At 36.6% G+C, this 25,784-nt stretch overlaps 1 long non-coding RNA gene across 1 annotated transcript in view; it reads right to left on the reverse strand.

Moving 5' to 3' along the window:
- Positions 1 to 5,647: 5,647 nt before the first annotated feature.
- LOC103350851 (uncharacterized) overlaps positions 5,648 to 25,784 on the reverse strand; it is a 36,823-nt gene continuing 16,686 nt past the window's right edge. Inside the window, exons 2-3 of the long non-coding RNA XR_007909515.2 lie at positions 6,770 to 6,927; positions 5,648 to 6,601 (exon numbers count right to left, since the gene is read on the reverse strand). This is a non-coding gene — a long non-coding RNA (uncharacterized lncRNA). The remainder of the gene's footprint in view (positions 6,602 to 6,769; positions 6,928 to 25,784) is intronic.

Genomic DNA, 25,784 nt, shown 5'->3' on the forward strand with positions numbered 1-25,784 from the left:
TGCTGGTTGCTGGACACAGGGACACAAGCTGAAGCCAAGGATATGGGCCATCTTCTACTGCTTTCCCAGACCATAGCAGAGGGCTGGATTGAAAGTGAAGCAGCCGGGGCTCAAACCAGGACCCATATGAGATGCCAGCACAGCAGGCAGCGGCTTTACCTGCTATGCCACAGCACCAGTTCCTGAAACCCCATTTTCTATACCCTTTTCTTCCCTCCTTTCTGAAGATTGTGTACATATTTGCTTTTTGAAGGTAAAATTATTTTAAATGTATATTGTGCAATTGTACCATGTTAGATCATTTAGAGTTTCTTGCATTAAATATTTTGATTGCCAGTGAAGAAAATTAAGTTGTACCATAATAACGCAATGAATAATAACATATAACATAACATATAAAATATAAAAAGGCATTAGGTCCCTTCTATGAATCAAATATTCTGGTATCTTATTACGTGCATTTAAAAATTAAATCTTTATAATAAAGAAAAAAAATCAGTGATATAGACCTTAAAATGATAACCTGGAAAGAACACTTTGCATTGGATTACATGGTCAAATTGTCTTATTCATCATGTAAAATCTGCCCTGTATCAAACAATAGTTATTTAAAATATTAACTCATTTATTATGTATAACAGTTATAAGAGGTAATTCATTTATTATTATTGTACATTTCTTACAGCTCAAGAAAATAGAAGTTCAAGCCTTCCCATAGATTGTCTGGTATCATATGACTAAAATACAGTGGAACATGAATTTAAACATAGATGGTTTGGCTATAGAGTATACATGCTCAACCACAATGCAATGGGGGGTCTCTTCTCTCTTGCCTTCATCAGAATGTAGCAAATGCTAACTACAATTAAAACCTGCTAGGTTATTTAAAGACAAAACATAATGGAAGCAAAAGAGATCTGCAAGTATATTTGGGCATTGTCTTTATACAAAGATCTGAAAGATTAAGAGTCAAATGAATTATTTATATTTACGCTGAGAGATAATTGTGATTCAAGAAAAAGAGACTGTTAGATGGTGTTAAAATGTGAATCAAATAAATGTATGGTCATGTAACAGGTTAGATGAAATTTCAACAACGGTTATACATTACAGAAATGGAGGAAACAATTTGACTCATTTTATTGGCCTTATTATTATTCTAAATTACAGAGAACTTGATGAGAAAAATTTATAAGTCCAATGATTATATCAAAAGATATCACAGAGGAAGCAGTCAAATGGAGGAAGATGGAAAACATCATGCTGAGTGAATTAAGCCAGTCCCAAAGGGACAAATATATGTTCTCCCTGATCGGTGACAACTAACCAACAACAAAAAAGGACACTTTATGTTCTGTGTGGATGCAAACTGATGAAATCTTTACTTAATATATACTAAATTGATCTTCTGTATATAAAGATAATTGAAAATGAATTTTGATGTGAATGGAATGGGAGAGGGAGTGGGAGATGGGAGGGGTGCGGGTGGGAGAGAAGTTATGGGGGGGAAACCAATGTAATCCATAAACTGTACTTTGTAAAATTGTATTTACTAAATAAAAGTTAAAGAAAAGAAAAAAAAGTAGCTAATGTTGGAGTCTTCCAGCTTGGGTGTTGAGTGTCATTTAACTCTGCCTATCTCAAAATTTGTTCTATCAGACATTTACTTATATTTTTTTTTTTTCTGGAATGTGTTATTCTATGTATATAAAACTACTCTGTGAATGCTGCCTTATTTTTTTTTCTTTTATTTATTCCTCTTACACATTCTTTACTTATACACCAAAGCCCTTTTTGATATTAATTATATCCTATCACCTCCAGTATTATTACAATATAATATATATGTATGTATATATATTCTCCCATTAAATGCTATAAGAATAAAATGCTCATAATTTAATGGCAAAATTTTGTATCTTAATATAATTCTAGTTTAGGGTAGTCGCTTGAATATTTTACTTTTAACAGTACTTTGTGTTGGTGTTATCCCTGGATAAAAACTGTTTAAGGTCCATAGTACGTCTTCTAGAAATATTTTTTTCGTTTTTTGACAAAATATTCTTAAGATGCTCCAAATGATAAAATAAAAATCTATTTTAATGCCTTGAGCAAAATGATTTATCATAACAAAATAATCTTGAAATATAGAAGCCCTTGTTTTAGCAGAATAATAGCTTCTAAAGATGTTCAAATTCTTATTTCCAGAACTTATCAATATCTGATCTTCCATGTCTAAAACAAAAAAACTTGATTGGATGATTATATTCAGTATTTTTCTATTTGGATGTATTCCTTGATTATCTTGGTGGACCCATCTAACCAAATGGTTCAATGAAACTGATAAACTGTCCTGCCAGTAGACAGAAATGAACAGTGGTCAGAGAGATGTTATGTTTCCAATTTCGAAGGCATACGAAAATAAAAAGCCAAGAAATGTGATTTGGCACTGGAGTTTGAAAAAGCCTAGATATAGATTTTTTTCCCCTAGACCTACAAAAGAAATAATTCTGGTAAAGATTTGGCTTTAGCCCAGAGAATAACATCAGATTTCTGATCTATATGACTGTAAAATAATAGATTTATATTTGTGGAAAAAAATTTTGTAATTATTTGTTAGTATAGTAATGCAAGTCTAATGCAGCTGAAATATCAATAAAATTTTTGCCAAACAAATTTTTATGCAGTGTGATTTCTATTATACATTATTTTTAAATCATGCCATTATTTCAAAGTCTATGATACTTAAGCTTCTATATGGTCTCATCAAATTATACCATCCATGCTATGGAGTAGAGTCAGCTTTGGAGTTTTTAATAACAATTGATGCATTTTTCCATATTTTGCATAAGATAGTAAATTGTATGGGAATAGTTTTCCATGTATTTCCCTGAGCATGTTCCTGAAATATCTGTCTCTTTCTCTTTTCTATCTAGCTATCTATGTATCATCTCTAATTTCTCTGTCCTTCTCTCAATCTGTCTTCTATTTATCTTGCATCCAATTTCTATGCATTAATTTCCATTAATATACTTATATATAATACACTTATATACTTAATATACTTATAATATCTTAATGTATGTGCAATTTTGAAGATTTGAATCTACCCACATTTTAACTGAAAACAATTATGTCTACCCTGTAAATATTTCTAGTGTCAAAACTGATTTATTATCATTTATATCATTACCTTCAGGTAAAAGTATACAAATCCCTGTCTGTTTCATTTACGATATAGCTGCACTTTATTACTAGGTTTCAGATTCTGAAATAAGTCACTGAATATAATTTCTTTTCTCTGGTAAAATTACAGTTTTTATGACTAAACAAAGTGACACAAGACTGACTGACTACTTCTTGTTAATGATTATGTCATCTCATGAATCTCCATTACAAGTGTTGACTCTTAGAAAGCGAAACTGACCAGCTGCTTTTCCCACGTTTCTAGCTTTCATTTTCTCTGTATGGCTATGTCACAAAGTCCTCTGTTCCCTTGCCTCTTTTCCCTTCTATCTATTGAAATTTCAGTCTTTCAAATCAATATAATTTACATAATTTAGATGATTTTATTCTCATTGAAAACTACATCAGAACTAATCTAGATAAAATATTAAACAGATACAAAATGAATTATTTTAGCTTGTAGAAATATATTTAGAACTTTTTTTACATTTGTATTAACTTCTGCCTATTGGAGTAAAAAGAAATTAATTTCTTATAGTTTTAAATAAATATTAGTATACTTATATTACAGTGTATTTATGGATACAAAAGAGAAAAATAAATCAGATTCCAAAATCGTACTTAAATATTTAATATTATATTTTTAAAATTTATAAACAATGAAACTTAAAATGTATTTTTTATCTTTATAACACAAGCTGAAACATATCCAGCTACTTAACTACTTATCCATCAATATGTTGGAGAGTGTCCATTAGTGACCAGGAATGCAGATCCCAAATTCACAATATTAGCTAATAATCTTGGCCCTTATCCTGCCTGGCTCTTTGAGGTAGAAGACGTTTTTACGTGTTATCTCCGTACCTTGGTAACTTGCTCAGTTACTAGAATTAAAATGGATGTGTACAACAAAATACTCAGAAAAACATAAACATACAGAAAGAAAATATTATGATCTGTTCTATAATAAGAAAAGGTGAAATAGAAAGTGGAATAGATATCAATGATGACCCATTGATAGTGAATAGCTCTGAAAGATTTTAAGCAATGGTTTTTGCACTAGGATGGCATATAAACAAGTATGATGTGGCACAATGCATTAACCTGCCTCAGTATCAAAATAACTATTACTGTGCTATTTACCATCAATAAAGAAACACAAAAAGTCCCTATAAATAGTGAAAATTCAAAACCTGTCCAGTTACAAATTGCTTTTATATTGATGCCACCTTTAGGGAGACATTTCAAATTGAAATTCCTGCTTTTGATCACCTTGACATTGTTCATTGGAATGTACAAGAGAAATTGCTTATCAAAGACACATAAAACTTCTTAAACGATTGGAATTTAAAACCCATCCCTGGAGCATGTCTTAATATTGAAACAATTTCATAGTCAGGGTTTGAATCTAAGTCCTCATGGATTTTAAATGGGAATTGTTTTCACATGGCTTACACAAAAAAGGAGGACTAAATACAATCCTATGCTATTATTTTGATGTAGTGTGAAATTCAAGTTTTTCAAGGAAAATCATAATATATTATGTACTTATGGTCATGTTTTCTGATAAACTTTGTTTCCATCTCAATTCTCAACTTTTTGCAAAGATTAATTAAATTATGAAATATTGTTACATTTTAGAACTCATAAAATACCAGTGCCCGTTCTGTGGCATAGCTGATAAAGCCATCATCTGCAGTGCCAGCATCACATATGGGCACTGATTGGAGTCCCAGCTGTTCCACTTCCCATCCAGCTTCCTGGTAATGTGCTTGGGAAAACAGCAGAAGATGGCCCAAGTTCTTGGGTCCTTATACCTACGTGGGAAACCCGGAAGAAGCTCCTGGCTCCTGGTTTTGGATCTGCCCAACTCCAGCCATTGTGGCCATTTGGTTAATGAAGCAGTAAATGGAAGATCTTTCCCTCTCTCTCTCTCTGTCTCTCTCTTTGTAATTCTTCCTTTCAAATAAATAAATAAATAAAAGAAGAAATCATAAAATGCTGACAAATGGAATTAATCATTTTGTAGACATGAAAATGCTGCTACAGCAATACTTATCTTTTTTTTATTTGAAAATTTATGTGACATATTCTTTTGTTAATATGTAGCGCATTTACATAAAGCATAATAATTCGTATATATAGCAAGAAAATATTAACATACTAAACTAATATTTAACATATTTTCTAAGTTTATAGTGCTTAACACCTAAATGATGAGACTGAATAAAATATCAGGAATTTAGGTTACAGCTAGCTATGAATATGTTTCTCAGTTTTATTTCATTCAATCTAGGTTCAAAGTTTTGGGTAGACAATGTTTGTTTGATTTCTTTTTGTAGGGAAATATCCTGCAGCATTGCTGTCCCACACCACTACAATCAATTCAAAAAATAAGTATTAACTCAACTAGCATTTTTTTAAAGCAGAGGCAGAGAGAGAGTGAGAGGACTTTCACCTGTTGGTTTACTCCCCAGCTGTCCACAATGTCAGGAGCTGTGCCTATGGGAAACCAGGAGCCAGGAACTTCTTCCGGTTCTCCCAGGCAGGTGCAGGGGCCCAAGGACTTGGGCCATCTTCCATTGATTTCCCAGGCCATAGCAGTGAGCTGGATCGGAAGTGGAGCAGCCTTGATTCAAACTGGCGCTTACATGGGATGCTTGCACTGCAGGCAGCAGCTTTAACTGTTATGGCACAGTGCTGGCCCCTCAAATGGCATTAAATGTGCAAGAGACAAGCATATCTTCATGGCTGATATAAATGGAATTAGTACCCTACTATGAAAAGACAGATAAAGAAAATCATATCATTCCTTAATACATTTTATAAAATGAACATTATAGAATGACAAGGAATATCAACTTTGGTTAGGGTAAGTTAGGATAATTTAAAGGAGAGCTTTTCTGTAATGAGATAGCCAAAACACAGTCCAAAAAAGGAACAAGGAAACCAAACCAATATCTGGGCTGGAATGTAGCCCATGAAACAGAATGAGCTATGAACTGCTCAGAGAGACTGATGTGAATCCTCTGCCTAGCATCAGAAATACACATAACATGTGCTCTCAACTGTTAGAAGACAGTCATGAGAAGCCGGTGAGCAAGTGTGTTACTTGATTTTATTTACTTTCTATGAAAATCCTTGTGACAACTTGTTAGGATATTCTATAACATGTAGGGAGGTAAGAGGGTGGGAAGGATTCCAGTAAGAGACTATTGCAGAATCCAGGAGAGAGAAAGTACTAGTAGATCTAAGAATTGAAGCATTAACCCAGAATATCCTGTGAAAAATAAAGTAGAGATGTTTCCAGTGCTAATGAGAAAAACCTTTCACTCTTGTTTCTGATTCAGATGTTTATTCTTCTGAATGGCCAATACAATCTCATGGTTGGGCTTCTAAGAAGCAGCTTGTAGCACTGTAGAAGAGATTTTAGAAGAGTACATATTAGATATGCACCTCCAATGAAATTACCAAAATTTGTCTACAAAAGACAACTTTTAACTATTAAAATGTTAATGTCTGTCAAGTTACTCCATGTTCTAAAAATATTCAATTCTGACTGTACACAGTTGTCATTACTTACTTGTAACTTCTGTTGTAGATCCAGGAACATATATGGGTCAGGTTAAGATTGCATAGTGAGACACGATTACTTCAAACAATGACCTTGCCATTTGACAACTGGTTTAAATTCAGTGTGCCACTTGAACTCTTTAGTCTCTTAAGCTTCTGTTTTCTCACCTATAAGAAGATGATAATAGTATCTCCTCAGAGGGTTGCAAGAGGGTTAAATTCATTGGTTAATAACTTATAGGGATGACTTCATGCTAGTAGTAATACCATTACATACATTTTTAAAAAGAGTTAACACAGAGAGAGAAGGAGAGAGAGAGAGAGAGAGAGAGAGAGAGAGAGAAAGAGAGAATCTTCCATCCACTGGTTCACTCCCCAAATGGCTGCAACAGCTGGAGATGAGCCAAATTGATGCCAGGATCCAGGAGCTTCCTCTGGATCTTCCCATGTGTGTGCAGGGGCCCAAGGACTTGGGCTATCTTCCACAGCTTTCCCAGACCATAGCAGAGAACTGGATCAGAAGTGGAGCAGCCAAGATTCGAACTGGAGCCTATATGGGATGCTGGCACTGCAGGCAGAGACTTTACTCGCTATGCCATAGCACCAGCCCCCTACATGTTTTTATATCATTCATACTCCTTATGTCTATATGACATAGAAATTATTTTCCTACATATAAAAATACTTATCTAAAATAGCACAGGAAGCACATCTACTCCTGGGATAAATCTTTTCATAAAGGTTTAAAACAGAGATGCTTTTAATCATCTCACTTGTGGTGGAATGAGAAGGCCATGCCAAGGTGGCCACTGGCAAGCGAGCCATCAGTTACTCAGGAATGGCTTTGGAAACTGCCTGGCAACAGGCTGTGACTGGATGGCTTTGGAAACTGCCTGGCAACAGGCTGTGATTGGTTGGGGCATAGACCACCCCTAGACCAGCTTGGCTGGTCTTGGCTATATAAGATGTGGTCAACTGAAATAAATGAGTCTGCAGGCTGCTCGCCTCAAGCCTACTTTCACACGACTCCCGGGGTTTGTGTGGTGACTCCACGCCTCTTGCCCCCACCACGCTGCTCCTCTCAGAAACGAATCCACTGCAACACTCACTGGTATTTTATGGTTAAATAGTTTTCTATTCCTTCTTTGGAAAATTTCCACAAAACTTATTGTAGGGGCTGACGCTGTGGCAAAGTGGGTGAAGCTACTGCCTGCCGTGCCGGCATCCCATATGGGCTCTGGTTTGAGTCCTGGCTGCTCCACTTCTGATCCAGCTCTCTGCTATGGCCTAGGAAACCAGTAGAAGATGGCCCAGATCCTTTGGCCCCTTCACCCATGTGGGAGACCCAGAAAAAGCTCCTGGTTCTGGCTTTGTTCAGATCAACTCAGCTCAGGCAGTTACAGACCATTTGGGAGTGAACCAGTGGATGGAAAACCTCTCTCTCTTTCTCTCCCTCTCTCTCTATAACTCCATCTTTCAAATAAAATAAATGATAAGAAACTTATTGCATCAAAGAATATGATTTTTTTTTTCTTATGGTTTCATGGAAATGCAATGTGGATCTCATTGGATCAATTTCAAGGTGTTGTTACTAAGGCTATACCCAATTTGGAGTCTCTAAGGAAAATTTTATTTTCTAGTCTTTTCCAATGTCAAGAGTGATCCACATTCTTAGAGTTGTGACTCCTTTCGTTTTCAAAGTCAGAAGTGTTGCATTTTTATCCATTTTTCCTGTATAGATACTTCTGTTCTGATTTTTCTCCCTCCTCCTTCCACATTTGAAGAAGTTTGTGATGGCAATGGGCCTAACCACATGACCTAGAATAATCTCATTTTAACATCAGTCTATTAGAAATCTCAATCCCATCTGCAACCTTAAGTCTATTTTGATGTATAACCTAATTCATTCTCAGATTCTGGAAATTAGGACATGGACATATGTAGGAAGCCATTATAATAAAATGTCTGTGTCAATGTGCAGTGTTCTTTGTTAATAATACTCCCTTTACGTGATAGTTCCTTCTGCCACTTAAAACGTCACTTTGATTCTATTTGTTTTTGAAAAGATGATGAGAAATGTCTTTGTGAAACACAAGGTATGTGATAAATTGTTATTAAAATGATACTTTGACACATAAATTATGAGTTAGTAACAAGCAACTAAAGCTGCAGACTTTAAATTTAAATCCAGGGGATGGGTGTTCAGCCTAGAGGTTAAAATGCCTTACAAAACGCTGAAGTAATTCGGTTTAATTTCTGGCACACCACTGGGGCATCAGTATTGTCTACATAATTAAGCACCTGCCATCTTTGTTGTAGACCTGGATTGAGTTCCCCAGTCCTGGCTTTCACCTCTGCCCAGCACCAGGACACTGCAGACATTCAGAGTGTACACCCGTAAAATGGAATGTTCTCTCTGGATATCGCTCTTCCTCACAAACTGTCTGCTATTATTTCTTTTTGGTTATACACTATTAAATGTGATATCATTTAAATTATATATTGAGCACAACACTCCAACAAAAAGAAGAAAAAGATGAATTTTCTTCCCTGGAAACATCTATATAACTTGTTTTTTTTTGTTTGTTGTTTTTTGTTTTTTTGTTTTTTGTTTTTTTTGTTTTTATGTTTTTGACAGGCAGAGTTAAACAGTGAGAGAGAGAGACAGAGAGAAAAGTCTTCCTTTTCCGTTGGTTCAACCCCCAATGGCTGCTCCGGCACACCGCGCTGATCCAAAGCCAGGAGCCAGGTGCTTCCTGGACCCAAGCACTTGGGCCATCCTCCACTGCACTCCCGGGCCACAGCAGAGAGGTGGACTGGAAGAGGAGCAACCGGGACAGAATCTGGAACCCCGACCAGGACTAGAACCCAGGGTGCCGGTGCCGCAGGCGGAGGATTAACCTATTGAGCCGCGGCGCTGGCCTATATAACTTGTTTTGACCAGAGTTGAAATTTTCACTTATGGTTTCCTGCTCAGGATTTTGTTCCATTATTTTAGCACTGTAGTTTACAAAATCCCATTTTTTAAATATTATTTTTATTTTTTTTTTTTTAATTTGTAAGGCAGAGTGACAGAGAGAGAGAGAGAGTGAGTTCATTCCGCAAATGGCCAACACAGGGTCAGGCTGAACCCAAGAGACAAGAGTACCATTGGATTCTCCCACATGGGTGGTAGGGACCGAAACACTTGGGCTGTCTTCTGTTTCTTTCCAAGGTATATTGGAAGGGAGGTGGATTAGAAGTGGAGCAGCTGAGATGTGAACTGGCAGGCAGTGCCTTAAAGACCAGCTGCTTCACAATGCTGACCCCTTAACTGAAAAATCTTTACTCCAAACTTAAATCATATTGAATTATCTTCAACATTATCTATCTGGTATGGTATACAATTCTCAGTAGTCAATGGTTGGATGTGTGGATATAAGTAAAGAACAAAACAAAAGTTCATTTTCCTGGAATGTTAATTTTGCACTAAGTTTTGGCAAAATACAGCCTTGATGTTAAGATTTAAGACCTGTTTCAACAAGTACAGTATGATACTTAATATGTTTTCATGATACAATTGTAACTCTGAGAACAATGTCTGATTATATGTTTAAACTTTCCTATTAATAGAGTATATCTGACAAGGGCTAAAAATCAACAAGGAAACCTAAATGAGCCAAAAGCTGATAAAGTATAAAATATGAATATAAACTGCTTAAAGTGATAAGTAATAGTGAAATCAATCAAGATTTAGGGTGCCAGAGAAGGAAGCCAATTATCTGCAACCTGATAGTCCCTGGCTATTTCACCTAACTGGCTGTTCACACAAGGCTAATATTTTGGATTTCAGCAAAGCAGAGACTCATTCCTGTGGTGTCAGACAAAACTAGAAAAATTTTTGAAGTTTTGTAAAATTAAAATACTTTCTTTCCAAAATATTGCTAAATCTACAGCCAAGAGGTCTAAAAGGTAAGTGGGTAGAAATTGGCAGTTTTACAGCACTGAGGAGAATAAAATTAGAATTAGGTACAGCTCCAGGAGACCATTACACATGAATCCACTCAGATGTCAGCTAGGATTTCTGTCTAGTATCCATCCAGCCTTCACTCCTCCTGTCACTAACTTGCTTAAGATAAAAAGCTCGCAAATATCTCTTTTTAGTAACTAATTTAAGAACCATTTCTGGAGAAGGTTTGCTTCTGCTAGGATACAATAAAAAAAATTCCAACAAACAGGGCCACATGAACATAAAATAAAGGACAATTAAAATTTCCAAAGTACAGTTTATGGATTACAATGGCTTTCCCCCCATAACTTCCCTCCCACTCTCACCCCTCCCATCTCCTGCTCCCTCTCCCATTCCATTCACATCAAGATTCATTTTCAATTATCTTTATATAGAGAAGATTGATTTAGTATATATTAAGTAAAGATTTCACCAGTTTGCACCCATACAGAACATAAAGTGTAAAATACTGTTTCAGTACTAGTTATAGCATTACTTCACATTGGACAACACATTAAGGACAGAGATCCTACATGAGGAGTAAGTACACAGTGACTCCTGTTGTTGACTTAACAATTTGACATTCTTGTTTATGTCATCAGTAGTCTCCCTAGGCTCTAGTCATGAGTTTCCAAGGCTATGGAAGCCTTTTGAGAAGTGTACCTCCTTCTTTGATGACCCGTTCCTTCTACTGGGATCTCACTCGCAGAGATCTTTCATTTAGGTCCTTTTTTTTTTTTATGTTTGTGACTCGAAGTGGTCATGGTAATATTGTTTTGGTGTTTTTTCCCCCAAAATAGTGAGCAGTTCCTAATAAATATTTCAAAAAAAAATTACATAGTGTTTATAATACTGGAGATTTAGGGACCAGGATTGTGGCATAGTGGGTAAAGTGGCCGCATGCAATGCTGGCATCCCATATGTGTACCAGTTCATGTACACGCTGCTCCACTTCCAAACCAGCTCCCTGCTATTGGCCTAGGAAAAGCAGGAGAATATGGCCCAAGTTCTTGTGTTCCTGTACCCACTTGAGGACCAGGAGGAAGCTCCTGGTTCTTGGTTCTGGCCTTTCTCTGCCCTGGCTATTGAGGCCATCTGGGGAGTGAATCAGTGGGTGGAAAATTTCTCGCTTTTTTTGTCTCTCTCTGTTTGAAACTCCAAGTTTCAAATAAACAAATAAATCTCTAAAAAATACTTAATTTTTCTTGAGTAAAATGTATCATTTCCCTGTCTCATATTTTGAATGTCTTTTCTTCCCTTATAGTAAAACTCTAAGATGCATTTCTTTTTACACTGGAATTTGCTAAAATGCCGAGACTCTGGCTATGTCTCTAAACTTGTATTGTACCACTATTCCTTTCATTAGCAATGGTACATTTACTTTAAATTCTTCAGGCAAATATTAAGCTCAGAAATCTAAGAATGCTACCACATCGATCTTCCAACTTCCATGACTGTACTTCACTATGTTGTACCTGATTTGAAATTTTCTTTGTTTTATAAATATCTTATTCTATCTAAACCAGTGTTCAATATACTTTGTGAATGTGATTTTCCATCAAAACATATGAAAAATTAACATAAAGGATAGGAATGCACAGTTATGACAATCCTGCCCCACACCAAATACTGGGCCTGATTCCTGGCTTTGGCTCCTGACTCCAGCTTCCTGCTAACACACAACGTAGATTGCAGCAGAGATGTCTCAAGTGGTTGGATCACTGTCACCTACGAGGGTGGTTGCATTTCTGGTTCACAAATGAAGATCTTGTATTGTTCCATTTAGGCACTTAGGATGGCAGCTCACTCTCTCTCTGTCCTTCCTTCATCTCTCACAAACAAATACATAAAAAGTTTAAAAATAATTAACATTATAGTATATATGTATTTATTCATCTGCAATATATTATCTTTTCTTTATAAGCGATCTCCAAAAAACTGGTGCCCGAGACAATTCCTAGAAATGAAGTGAGGGTATTTCAAAATGTTTGTGGAAAATAGAATTAAAAGATGTTTATTTTGATACAAAAATATTTTGAAATCCATGAATATGTTTTTTTTCATAATGCATATTTCCCATGAATTACCTGAGGACACTTTGTATAGGTTTGCTAAACGTTAAAACCATTAGTAAATAATAGTGTCCTTTCTTTGCAATTAAAAAGAAATAGTTAAATGCAATTACTATATAAGCTTATCAAATAATTTATTTTAGTCAATCCCCAATATTCCTAACAAGAGAAAATTATTTGCTTTTTTTCCCACTTGACTACACAGTGTATTATTTTATAAGAAATAAAGTGATATTTTTTGGTTAAAATTTCTTTTTTTTTAACTTTTATTTAATGAATATAAATTTCCAAAGTACAGCTTATGGATTACAATGGCTTCCCCCCCATAACGTCCCTCCCACCCACAACCCTCCCCTTTCCCGCTCCCTCTCCCCTTCCATTCACATCAAGATTCATTTTCAATTCTCTTTATATACAGAAGATCAGTTTAGCATATATTAAGTAAAGATTTCAACAGTTTGTACCCACATAGAAACACAAAGTGAAAAATACTGTTTGAGTACTGGTTATAGAATTAAATCACAATGTACAGCACATTTAGGACAGAGATCCTACATGAGGAGTAAGTGCACATTGACTCCTGTTGTTGACTTAACAAATTGACACTCTTGTTTATGGCATCAATAATCACCCTAGGCGCTTGTCATGAGTTGCCAAAGCTATGGAAGCCTTTTGAGTTCACCGACTCTGATCATATTTAGACAAGGTCCTAGTCAAAGTGGAAGTTCTCTCCTCCCTTCGGAGAAAGGTACCTCCTTCGTTGATGGCCTGTTCTTTCCACTGGAATCTCACTCGTGGAGATCTTTCATTTAGGTGTGTTCTTTTTTTTTTTTCCCCAGAGTGTCTTGGCTTTCCATGCCTGAAATACTCTCATGGGCTTTTCAGCCAGATCCGCATGCCTTAAGGGCTAATTCTGAGGCCAGAGTACTGTTTAGGACATCTGCCATTCTATGGGTCTGCTGTGTATCTCGCTTCCCATGTTGGATCGTTATCTCCCTTTTTTATTCTATCAGTTAGTATTTGCAGACGCAGCTCACTAGGCTAATCCTCCGCCTTGTGGCGCCGGCACACCGGGTTCTAGACCCGGTTGGGGCGCCGGATTCTGTCCCGGTTGCCCCTCTTCCAGGCCAGCCCTCTGCTATGGCCCGGGAGTGCAATGGAGGATGGCCCAAGTGCTTGGGCCCTGCACCCCATGGGAGACCACGAGAAGCACCTGGCTCCTGGCTTCGGATCAGCGTGGTGCACTGGCTGCAGTGACCATTGGAGGGTGAACCAACGGCAAAAAGGAAGACCTTTCTCTCTCTCTCTCTCTCTCTCTCTCTCTCACTGTCCACTCTGCCTGTTAAAAATAAAGACTCAAAGCTTTCAAGTGATATATTTTTAATCTCAAGAAGTACTTATCACTGAAACATTTGATCAAAAACATGTTGCTTTAATATTTGCTAAAGTTAGCTTTCTTCTATTGGAATAGTTTTTAAATGCCCTATTTATACTCTTCTATAAATGAGCTGGGGGAATAATCTAGCCACAAAAGACCGACAGTAACTCAGATGCCAGTGGGAAATTAAATATTTTTAATCAAATACTGTACTATGGTAGGTTATTTTACATCTTGTGTTGTGTGATCTGGAATACAAATATGCCTATCTATGTATTAAGAAAAGAAAACATCCTAGAAAGGAAATCCTAAGAGTCATATAGACATACTGCAAAGTCAATGCAATTGTTTCACTCATAATTTTGAGACTTCTCAAAAGTAATGGTAGAGAGAGTTAAGGTTTCCATACAATAAGAGAATGTCCAATGCAGAGAAATTAAATCTATGAATCAGAAGACTGTGGTATCAGAAGCCTGTATTATTTTAATTATGTTCTCATCGTTTCACTTAGAGGGATTGTCATAGATGTGTAATTATTTAATCTCCCAAAGATTAAGTTAACTTACCTTTGAATTATACAATTCTACTTCTCCACAGAGGAAATATTAAAAATTAAAGAACAAAGTCTCTAAAAATAGAAAAATAATGTAAACGGCATTTTGTCAATACATAATTGTTGGATATGATGTGTGAGTAGTTAGAGTCTGGTAAGAATCAAAATCAGAACTTAATCAGAAGGCCGACTGAGCAGTCAGAACTGAGGGCTTTGCAAGCTGCTCTTTGGTTAGAGGTCTTATACTTTTATTACATGGTGGGTACCAGCACTGAATCAGGTTTAAACAAGGCAGATTTATGTGTGGTTGTCAATCACAATTCCTGGTAATAACTTATGGTCTTAGTTATTGATGCTGAAGGTAAATTACTTTGCCATACTATATGCAGGTAGATGCAAACAACTTTTCATAAAATGATCCAACAGATAAAACTTACTCTGTTTTAACGGACAGCAGATGTTTCCAGAGTCACAGATTTTGTTGAAAAGTCAGACTGAATCTGAGTGCAAGGTGTCATCCCTGCACAGATATTGTTCCATATGACCAGGCCCCTGAAGTCACCATTTCACTCTTAGGTTCAGATGTAGAAACACCTGAATATCTACTTGTTAATGGTAATTTTTATTATTATTGTTATTATTATTATTGAAGATGCATGCATTTCTACATGTATTTTCATTGCAAGAATGGATTTGACACAATTCTTATCTTAATAAATTTAATATTTATTGAATCATATTGGTTTGTAACTTTTCTGCCTTCTATTTTAGCTTTTATGAAGATACCACCTTTCTCCATAGAAATGCAATTACTTCATTTACCTAAAACAACACCAGGTGTCTAATGAGTGAATTTACTGCTGATAATTTGCATATCTGTACATTATACCAAAATTATTTTTTCTTTGTATTTTTGTCAGTCAATAACTAAAATTAATAAATACATATAGCATTTATTGCAATTATTTCTAAAAATGCATCCAAAACTTATATTTAGACTATAATTTTCTTAGGAACAAAGGACATAGGAAATACAAACCTAAATAGGTATTCTGAGTGCTTTATATCAATGAATAATTTGAGTCATTGTTTATTTTTTACATCTGAGAAATTCTATAGCAGCACTTACATTTGAAAGTACAATAAAGAAAAAGAATTTTGAAGATATACTATCAAGTATAATAGTAAAATTATATATCAGTCACACACATTATTAATAATTAATGTTAATAAAATAGCTATAAAATAATCATTTTCAAAGTTTGCCTCAGTATGAGACATGTGCAAATTTGTTTTTAAAATTGGATTATTTTGGGGCCAGTGCTGTGGCATAGCAGGTAAAGCCATCACCTGTGGTGCCAGCATCCCATATGGACACTGGTTTGAGTCACGGCTGCTCCATTTCCAATCCAGCTCTCTGCTATGGCCTGGGAAAACATTAGAAAATGGTCCAAGTCCTTAGGCCCCTGATCTTTTAAAACATCGGATTATTTTACACATTTTACTTATTTATTTAAAATATTATTTATTTGAAAGACGAAGGAACACTACTTGCTTGCTTAAAGGATCACTAAGTAGTAGAACTAAATAGGTATTACTTTGTGGTCTGAGATAAAAATTCACCAACCCACATTCCAAGAACTGGGAAGACAATATTTAGCCTGCAAAGCCAATCCACTCAAAATCAAAAAGTTGTTTTCTTTAAATGCAAATATTAGGGAGTGGTTATAAGTAGTAAGAAACCATACTAGGAGAGAAAGGAAGGGACAATAATTGATCATACCATACAAAGAAACAGGCAACATCCAGATTTCCTTGGGTAGGAATAATTCTAAGAACCAACATATTAGTTTGTGCACTAGTTGAAATCAGGTATACGAAAACTGCTGCTGAAGAGACAGTGCATTTCTTTAGCCTGGGGAGGGAGTGGTTGCAGAGAGCTCGTGGCTAGTCACATTTTAAGGACAGATGTTGAAGCATCTGATGCTTACACCTGAGAAAGTTAATTACCTAATTAAATTCTTAGAAGGAGCAGGAAAATAAGCCCGTGGTGCATAATTTGCCCAAGCTGAGTTACATGCTGTACTACTGGAATGAATGTAAAGTTTAAACTCTCTGACTCAGAAGAAAGAAAACAAATAAGGATTGCATTTCAGAAGAATTCCAAAAATTAAATACATGGAAGAAAAAGAAAAATAGCATCAAAAAGATACACATTCAAAATTTTCTTCTAAATGATTAATTTCTCTAAAATAGACATATATAGAGAAATATTACTAATTAAATTTTGTATTATACAAAATGCAAATTTATATTCCTCTTATACTCACCTAAAAACAATAGCTCTTGATTGCTGGATAACACTTACTGAGGTTGAAAAGTTAATTCAGGCCACCAAATTAGCATCTATATGTGGCTAAGATTTGTTTTTATTTGCTGGCTGCCTAGAAGGCTTATTTTTGTGAACCACATTTACTATTCATGTCATACACATGATTAGGTCAAAGTCAAAATGCTAAAATTATGTCAGTTACAAAATCAAATTTTATTTTACACTACACTTCTTGATTGGATAACTTGATTGGATAACTTTTTTTCATATGTTACATATTTTTCACCCAAATGGCTGTATGCAAATTCATTAACTGAAGAAGTTTTAGCTAGAACTTAAATTACCTGAATTTTAAATATGGATTGTTGTAATTTTGTTTAAAATTTTAATCCAGTATTTAGTATTGTTCTAAAGTATTTGCTATCAAAAAGCTTTAAATAGCCAAATGTAAATATATTGGTGTTTTGACCATGATAGAAATGGAAGCGTTGAAGGCCAGCGCTACGGCTCACTAGGTTAATCCTTCACCTGTGGTGCTGGCACCCCTGGTTCTAGTCCTGGTTGGGATGCCAGTTCTGTCCTGGTTGCTCCTCTTCCAGTCCAGCTCTCTGCTGTGGCCCGGGAAGGCAGTGGAGGATGGCCTAAGTGCTTGGGCCCTGCACCCGCAGCGGGAGACCAGGAAGAAGCACCTGGCTCCTGGCTTCGGATCAATGCAGCGTGCCGGCCTTAGCAGCCATTTGGGTAGTGAACCAATGGAAGGACCTTTCTCTCTGCCTCTCTCTCTCACGGTCTAACTCTGCCTGTCAAAAAAAAAAAAAAAAAAAAAAAAAAAGAAAGAAATGTAAGAGTTGAAAGAAACCATTTGTATCTAAGCTGAAACCACCAAATTATTTTTATGCTAGGATATGTTAACATACTAGAGTTCGTGTGAGAGAAAGAGGTTACATTTGCAAATTTTTAAAAAATACTTGAAATACATCTACATGATTATCTTAGGGCAAGAAAAAGGAAATGTGTAATTGCCTTATAAATAAAATTTGAAAGCTTATTGTTTACTACCATGTTTAAAAAGTTTTAATTAATATCTCTTGAAAAGAAAAAGATTTTTTCTATATAATAAATTATTGCTTCATTCTAATTCTAATCACAAAATTACCAAGGAATTTAAATAAACGAAAAAGAATCAAACAAAAGAGGGTACTCCTGAGTATTACAATAATACCTTCTTATACAATGTACTGTAAAATGACCTAGAGTGTCATTTAAATCTTGGAATTGATGTAGTAAACAAATGGTTTTCATTTCCAAGATCAATAAATCCTATATGAAAATATTTTGGGTGCTGGCACTGTGGCATAGTGGGTAAAGCCTCTGCTTGCAGTACCAGCATCCCCTGAGGGTGCCGGTTCAAGTCCTGGCTGCTCCACTTCTAATCCAGCTCTTTGCTGTAGCCTGGGAAAGCAGTAGAAGAGGGCCCAAGTCCTTGGGCCCTTGCAGCCATGTGGGAAACCCAGAAGCAGCTCCTGGTTCCTGGCCTATGATCAGCACAGCTCTGGCCTTTGTGGCCATCTGGGGAGTGAACCAGCAGATGGAAGACTTCTCTCCTTGTCTCTCTCTCTCTCTCTCTTTCTCTGCCTTTCTGGAACTCCGCCTTTCAAATAAAGAAATAAATCTTAAAAAAATATATTTTGCTGCTAGTAAATTGTTAAACATCATATAACAATTACATAGAATACAATATTAAATAGATATGGTCTCTACAATTTATAACTTTCCATAAAATACATATGTTTAAAAATACTTATTTTGATGTGGGCAGAAATGATTTAGTATGTTTCTTAGCAAACAGAAAGAAGTCACACAATAATGTAAATGTACTTCAAACTTCCAGTACGTTTTAGCTATGAAAATTTGACAATATGTATGGGAAAGATAATTTCCAGCAGTACATGTGAAATAACATGAACCATCAGAAAATGCTACATTTATTTGTGATTATTTTAGCTAATATAAATATCTACATAAAATTTAAGTTTTAAAATATGAATAATATGAATTCTGGTAACACATAAGGCCATCATAATTGCAATATAATTTACAAAGCAGTATAATTAGCATAGAAATCCATACAACTTTACCCTTGCAAATATCAGAGTTTTCTTCCATAAAATTGTCTAATGGAAGCTTGTTTTTCAATAATATGGTTAGTAGTTACCTTTTACAGAGTTCATCTAGCAATGTAATTGATGCCATTAGAGTAGTGCTGAGATGTAGGGGATTAGGAGATGAGGTTTTCTTCTTTATCAATGAGTTCACAGTATAAATGGAAATGGGAAATGAGAGTGTGTTTTATTCACTCATAACCTTACCTCACTGACTGAGTGCTGAACATCAATCTACATAACAATGAGACATTCATTATCAGTGATTGCCTATCTTTCTGTTGATTTTTTTAAAAATTGCAACCATCTGTAAATGTTCAAAGCATGATTGTGTTTAATTCCTTTGGAAAGTCTATTTTATGAGTGAAATATGAATTCCATAGTGTTTTCAGGTTCAAGTGACCTGGGCAAGCCTTTACCTTTTCTAGACCCTGTTTTCATATTTCTATGATGTGATAACAAAATCAGTCTCTGTTTACTTTGAAGAGAATGAAAATAAAAATGATAAGGCAGATCCTCCAAGGACCCAAATAGCTCCTGATCTTAAGTGAAATACTTTAAAGAAATTGAATTAATATTTCTCATCCACTTACTAAAACCTCAATAGTTAGTATATCAAAATCATTATAGAAACTCAAAAGAATGGAAGTACAAATGCAGCAAAACATAAATTAAACTTTACATTGATTTGAAAATACTAAAGATCACATTATGTAATATAACATCAACTCGGAAAGAAAATAGTAAGAAGGCAGGAGCTAGGACTAATGAAGGTTGATCATGGAAAATATTGCTTGTGGAGTGCCTTATGGTTTATATATCATCTGATATTTTACTTGCTTTCAGTCTCCAAATGATGATTTGAAGTCTTCTCTAAAAATGGATTGTGAATTATATTTGATGTGCATCTCAGATCCTCTTTCAATAATTTTCCAAAGCCTCCATACAGTGTGACCAAAACTGAGCCCTATGCAGTTCCTTTGATGTAGATCCTAGAAACTGCCTGGCCCCAGGTTCCCACAGTCTGCCAGTCTCCCTCTCTTTCTTCAAAGTTTATTTTCTATGCTTCTGTAATTGCAAATCAGTCGCTTACTAAAATTACCTCACTAAATTGAGGGAATAGTACAGTCAGCCCCACAAGGTCCCAGACCACAAAACTGATGAGATCATTTATCTTCTTTAAGTTAACATGTTGGTATTTCTTCTTGTCTTGATGATTTGTCAGTAACTCTAATTTTTGTGCAAAAATTAACATCCACCTGTGTGTAACCCAAGACTGATTGGATCCCACTTTGCAATCATGAGAATTCCCCAAAGAACAAGATATTGTTGACCAAGCAAATGAAGGCCACAAACAGAGCAGACAAACCAGAGATATACACACAAACTGAACACACACTTTTAAGCTTATCCTTAAACTCTTGAAGAGTCCAAGAATTAAGTAACAGCTGCCCAGGTCCCTGCTCGGCACTGTGCAAAAAAACAGCTACTCTCACCCATCACCCTGAAGGCAGTGATTTGCTTGCTGTGCATCAGGCAAATAGACCCAGATTTTAAGCATCTACAACAGGGAGAGCTAACAGTCTCCTACTCTTTGTCCAGTTGCCTTAACTTCTACAGCAATGAAAGGCTATTCTCACTGTGACTGTCAGCCAGGTTGTGGTAATAGATCACTCTTTTAACAGAATGAATCCAGCCTATAAGCAGAACAGTAGTATACTGACCTACTTCTTCCAATCCTACTTGGTTTGCCTCAAGTGGGCATTCTTTGATCCAGAACTCCACAGCGGGATAAGAGTGCAATCTGAATCAAGTGCCATGCAAGATTCTGTCTGATCCTTCTCATTTCCATCACTTTCATAATAGTTATTCCTTAGTAGATTTGTGAATGCCTAAATCCACGTTCCTCTTTGCTTTCAAGAGAACACAACTTATACACATATAACAGAAGAATGAACAAAAACAGCACCATGTCCAGGGGATGTGTGTTGATTAACTTTTTTTGAAGATTTTATTTAATTATTTGAGAGGCAGAGTTACAGACAGAGAGAGGGAGACACAGAGAGAAAGGTCTTTCATCTGCTGGTTCTCTCCCCAACTGGATGCAACAGTCAGAGCTTGAGTCAATCCAAAGCGAGGAGCCAGGATCTTCTTTCGGGTATCCCACGTGGGTACAGGGGCCCAAGCACTTGGGCCACCTTGTACTGCTTCCCTAGGCCATAGCATAGAGCTGGATCAGAAAAGGAAACATGAGGACGAGTACTGGAACCCATACTGGATGCCCAAGCCACCTACCGGGGCTTAGTCCACCATGTCACAACGCCAGCCCCTTGATGATTAATTTTGACTGAATCACAGCTTACAAAGCACACACAAAATTCCTGGGTGCATGTATGAAGGTGTTTTCTATAAATAAAGATCTCCGTCACCAATGTGGAGGGATTTCATCCTTTCACTGAGGATCTGAAGAGAGCAAAAAGACTGAGGAAGCACACATTCTTTCCATCTGGCTTTTTCTCTATTTTTGCCTGTTTTAGCTGTGGCACATGGATTCTTCCTTCAGTCAGATTTAAACCATCAGTGCTTTTGCTAATCTTAGGTCTTCAACTTGCACTATCATTTATACCTTTGGTCTCTGTATCCATGTGCATGTGTGTGCATGCACACATGCAAAATTGATTTTGTCTCTGGAGAAGCCAGACTAATGTATGGGTAAATAAATTGAGAATCACTGTGAGAACCTTGTAAACCAAAAATAAGCAGACAGCAAATTTCTCTCCAATCTCTAATCAGTCTTTATGTAGGCAAGTCATAGCCAGAGTTAACATGTTGTTGAAAGTATTTCAAAGTGAGATTCAACTGAAGCATCAAAAATCTCCAGAGTAAAAACTGGCAAACGATGTCACTAACAAAAGACTGTTCTTAACTTACATAAAAAGAAGAAGAAATTGGCGAAAACATAGTATCTTCTCAGGAGCCAAATTTACACCAGCTTCCAGCAAAGATAGAATAACTAGAAAAAATTACACCACCACCTATAAACTGTAAAAACTTGCGAAATAATAAGGCAGTATTTTCAGAGAGTAACAAAGAACAACACAAGTTCAAGATCCCTGAGAGAGGTGGGTCCATGATCTTGCAGGATTTATGCTTGTGAAATATTTCTCAGTAGCAACACATAAACCTGGTTTGCAAACACAGCATGGTGGCACAACTAAACTAAGGAGGCTCAGATCACAGTCTGGGGACCCAGAGGCTTCAACATCTCCTCGGGCATCCAAAGATAAGAAGCTGCACAATACAGTTGTCCAATAAATTTACAAAAGGGTATTCAACTATTTTGTGCCTTACAACTACAGTCTGCCTGCACTAGATGAGAATATTCATTCTTCCCAGAGAGAGGCTCTCATGGAGCAAGAGTGGAATTCATCTTTCTGTATTTACCACAACTCAATGATGGTATATTGAATATGAGAATGTTAATGCTTATAAATTATAATTCAATAAAGTTAATCAAAGAGTGCTGATTTAAAAGTAGAATCTTTGGGCAGGGGCTATGGTGCACTGGGAAAAGTAGCTGCCTACAGTGCTGGCATCCCATATGGACACCGGTTCTAGTCCTGGCTGCTCCACTTCCAACCCAGCTCTCTGCTATCACCTGGGAAAGCAGTAGAGGATGGCCCAAGTCCTTGAGCCTCTGCACCCATGTAGGAGACCCGGAGGAAGCTCCTGGCTCTTGGCTTCGAATCAGCACAGTTCCAGCCATTGCAGCCAATTAGGGAGTGAACCAGTAGTTGGAAGACCTCTCTCTCTCTCTCTCTCTCTCTCTCTCTCTCTCTCTGCCTCTTCTCTCTATGTAACTCTGACTTTCAAATGAATAAATAAATCTTTAAAAAAAGAGTAAAATATTCTAGGCATAAATGTATTGGGTAATTTTTATTTCTTTTTTTTTTTTCAAATATGCTTTAGAGATAGGGAGGAGCCTGCCTCTTGTTTCTTTTTTTTTTTAAGATTTATTTATTTATTTGAAAGGCAGAGTTACAAAGAAGCACAGGCAGAGAGAAAGAGACAGAGAGAAAGAGAGAGATCCTCCATCCACTGGTTCACTCCCCAAATGGCTGCAATGGCAAGAGAAGGGTTTATCTGAGGCCAGGAGCCAGGAGTTTCTTCTGGGTCTCCCATGCAGGTGGTATAGGGGCCCAAAGACTTTGCTATCTTCTATTGCTTTTCCAGGCCATAGCAGAGAGCTGGATCAGAATGGAGCAGCCAGGACTTGAACGGGCACCAACATGCGATGCCAGCACTGCAGGTGGCTGCTTTACCAGCTAAGCCACGGTGCTGGCCCCACTTTTTGCTTTATATTTTACTCTTGTTTTAAAGATTTATTTTATTTATTTGAAAGACAGAGTTACAGAGAGAGGTAGAGCCAGAGAAAGAGAGAGAGAGAGAGGTCTTCCATTCGCTGGTTCAGTCCCCAAATGCCCACAATGGCTGAAGCTGAGATGATCTGAACCCAGGAGCCAGAATCTTCTTCTGGTTCTCCCATGTGGGTTCAGGGACTTAAAGACTTGTACCGTCTTCTACTGCTCTCCCAGGCCATAGCAGAGAGCTGGATGAGAAAAGGAGCAGCCAGGACTCGAACCGGCAACCATATGGGATGCTGGTGCTGCAAGCCAGGGCTTTAACCTGCTGTGCCAGGAGGCTGGCGCCTATTTTACTATTTTAAACATTATTTTCCTTTATTTGAGAGTAAGAGAGACAGAAAGAGAGAGAGAGAGAGAGAGAGTCCACTGATTCACTTCCCGAATGATCACAATTGCCAGAATGGGAGCAGGTCAAAGCCAGTAAACAGGAGCTCAGTGCAGGTCTCCCATGTTGGTGGCAAGAACTCCAGCACTAGGAACGTCATCTGTGGCCTTCGATGGGATGTTGGAATTGCAGCAGTGGCTAGGACCACAGCCTGGCACACTGGTATGGGACAAATATGTCCCAAAAAGTGTCCTTAGGTGTTGAGTCAAGCACTGCTCTACGTGGATTATTTTTTACATCACAAATATGTAAGCAGAATGACGAACTTGATAGCTACATTTACTACTCCCAATTCAAAACTAAAAGTGGTTCTCAGCTCCTATTTCTTTCTGTATCTATCTGGCTAACTTCCCATCATCATCATCATCTATCTCCCAATTAAAATCTCTCTACCTAGTTTTCTTTAGATAGATAGAGGAATATAGAGGTAGAGATATATACATATACAAACCACACCTATATATATATATATATATATATATATATATATATCCTTGTTATTTTCTGTTATATTTTAAAAATTTACAACAAATGCTGAAATATTGTTTTAGAGGAAATGCAGGTCTCCATATGCCTCTGGTCAAAATATTTTCATGAATTTTACAGTATTTAGCCTTGCCTGGTATGTGTTTTTACTTATATAGACTTTATTTAATATTTATTACAAATTATTTAATATTGAATCATAGAACAAAGCATTCATGCTAAACAAAGGTCAGATATTTATTTATTTATTTATTGGTAAAGCACATCACGCAATTTTGCATAGGAATACAAGGCAGTTCTTTAGCACTTTACAAGTATCTGTGGATCATTTGAAGCAATGAGGTCTTTAAAAATGAATATTTGAAAAAAAGTGAAAGTAGTGGGGCCGGCGCTGTACCACAGCAGGTTAAAGCCCTGGCCTGAAGCACCGGCATCCCATATGGGCGCCGGTTATAGTCCCAGCTGCTCCTCTTCCAATCCAGCTCTCTGCTGGAAGGCATTATAGGATGGCCCAAGTTCTTGGGCCCCTGCACCCACATGGAGGGCCCAGAAGAAGCTCCTGGCTCCTGGCTTCAGATAGGCGCAGCTCTGGCTTTGGTAGCCATCTGGGGTTTGAACCAGTGGGTGGAAAACCTCTTTCTCTGTCTCTACCCCTCTCTGTAACTCTGTCTTCAAATAAACAAAATAAATCTAAAAATGAAAAAAGTGAAAGTGGTAATGAATTGATCATGGAAGGGACAGTTGTTTATATGATGAGAAATTCAGCATGAAAACAGAGATATCTTCTTGTTCAGCTTCCGCTTGGAACATGGACATCAGGTGACAATTTGTTTTACTTTTCTGTACATGACTGTAAATGACAGCAAATGTTCTGAGGAACACTAATTTGGGAATTACAAATTTTATAATGGAGGTATTGTCAAAGATGGAATCTATACATAAGGGGGATTGACACTATAAATTTAATACAGTAATATATACACATTTTTACTAAAAATTATAAGTCCTTAATCATTTTGTTTTATGGCAACAAGGCTTACAGTCTAACAATAATTGGCAAGCTTCTATCTCTTCTGGAGAACTCATATAAATAGTTAAATACACACCTTGAATGGTCCCTATCTTATTTTTACTACAATTCTGGAGAAAAAATAACTTCCTTCTCTTTTTTTCAATCCCAATGAGATCTGGAAAAATCAGGGTCACAGAATCAAGTGCTCCTACCACATATATCTAGGTACTCTG

Source organism: Oryctolagus cuniculus, chromosome 8, assembly GCF_964237555.1.
Source record: "Oryctolagus cuniculus chromosome 8, mOryCun1.1, whole genome shotgun sequence".
Lineage (NCBI taxonomy): Eukaryota > Metazoa > Chordata > Mammalia > Lagomorpha > Leporidae > Oryctolagus > Oryctolagus cuniculus.